Below are 1,682 nucleotides of genomic sequence, written 5' to 3'. Positions count from 1 at the left end.
TAAATGTGGGGGGCACCGTTGTATGGGCTGGGGTCCTGCACTGAATACAAAGAGAAGAAAGGGAGATGTTATGTGAGCTCCGAGTCTGCTGCCTAAGCACTGAGTCTGTCACGCCCAGCCTGGCCGCTCATGTGGGCGGATTTCTGCCGACTAGTTCTCCATTTATTAGTTTTAGGCTCTTTGTTGTTGTTCCTCATCTGTCATTTATCCTTTTTATGTAAACTAAATATTTTCTAGTATAATTTTTTTAATCCCCTCATTTTGCCAGGCATGATGGCCCATGAGTGCTGTAAACCAAGCACTCAGGAGGCTGAGGAGTAGCTGCCAGGGCAGTCTGGGCTAGAGAGTAAAACCCTACCCCAAATACATAAGTAAAAATAAACTCCTTTGTTTGTTTTACTTTTAACATATTATATATATATATATATGTGTGTGTGTATGTATGTATATAAATGTATATATGTGTATATATATGTATACACACATATATTGCAGTATGAATGTTTACTCATTCCAGTTGACTTTTGAATCTCACTAAATGCATGAAATACAGAAACTGTACTCTGTGGTGTGTGTGTGTGTGTGTGTGTGTGTGCACGTGTGTGTGTGTATAGGTGTGGTGTTTCTGTGTGTTCAGGTGCCAAGTACATTTGAAGTGGTCAGCCATCAGCTTTTTGGTGTTCGTCCTTGGAGACCAGTGGGCCTTTCATCACCCACAGGTGAGCTGCAGTTACAGACACTTGTACCACTCTGTCCAGTTTTCACTTGAGTTCTGAGGAGCCAAACTCTGGCTGTCGGCATGTGGCAGCATCACTGTGCAGCCACCTCCCCAGCCCCTCACATGGACTTCAGTGACCTTTGGTGTCCTTTGATTTTGGCCAAAGGACTCCCTTTTGGGAAGTTTGGGAGGGTTCACTTGAGGTGAACTGTGGGGAGCCGCAGCTGCCACCCTATATACATGTATATTGAACACCTGGTCTCCGGCCAGAGCAGAGAGCATTGATAATCAAGCCCTTAGTTGGAGAAGCTGAGTGTCTCTACTTTGTGATGCAAGCTGGTATGAATTTCCCGCAGCCTATTATGCTTTGCCATGTAGCTGATGCTGATTGGGACCAGGAAAAGTATTTAACCTGTAAAGGCTGGAGGCTTCTAGATTCTACTAGAGAGAGGATTATTATGAGCCAGGTGGTGGTGGCGCACACCAGTAGTCCCAGCTACTAGGGAGGCTGAGAGAGAGATAATAGAGATTATAGAGATTAGAGATATTATTAAGAAGAAGTAATATAAGGATTCCTGAATAAAATCTGCTTGGAGAAGGGCTCATGTTTGCCTCCTTATTTCCGCTGGACGGGTAAGGCGGCCGGCAGTGAACCTTCTCATGCTTTGTTTCAGAACCTTTCTCGGCTTTGCCTCCATCCACATAGAAGGCTCTACTAGGTTTGGGAGTCTTTCCTTCAGCATCCTTCTTCTCTCAGCTTCCCGCCCCTCCCCCATTGCTGCAGCAGCAAAGCCAACATTCTTTTGCTTGCATTTGATGAAGTTTGCTGCTGTAGAGAGATTTGTCTTTGTCTTTCTGTTTGACTATGCTTGTGTCTAGCTATGGATCTTATGTTTATTCTGCTTAGAGTTCGTTGTGCTTTGCGGATGTGTAAATTAGTGCCTTTTCTCACACGGGGGGGGGG

General features: G+C 44.9%; 1 long non-coding RNA gene across 1 annotated transcript in view; it reads left to right on the top strand.

The window, feature by feature from the left end:
* Positions 1–635: 635 nt before the first annotated feature.
* The window catches only part of LOC116100559, a 4,442-nt gene continuing 3,395 nt past the window's right edge, over positions 636–1,682 (top strand). Inside the window, exon 1 of the long non-coding RNA XR_004122631.1 lies at positions 636–719. This is a non-coding gene — a long non-coding RNA (uncharacterized LOC116100559). The remainder of the gene's footprint in view (positions 720–1,682) is intronic.

The sequence above is a fragment of the Mastomys coucha genome, unplaced genomic scaffold (genome assembly GCF_008632895.1).
Source record: "Mastomys coucha isolate ucsf_1 unplaced genomic scaffold, UCSF_Mcou_1 pScaffold21, whole genome shotgun sequence".
NCBI lineage: Eukaryota > Metazoa > Chordata > Mammalia > Rodentia > Muridae > Mastomys > Mastomys coucha.
The sequence above is the reverse complement of the archived record's forward strand: the minus strand, read 5'-3'. Positions and strand labels throughout refer to the sequence as shown.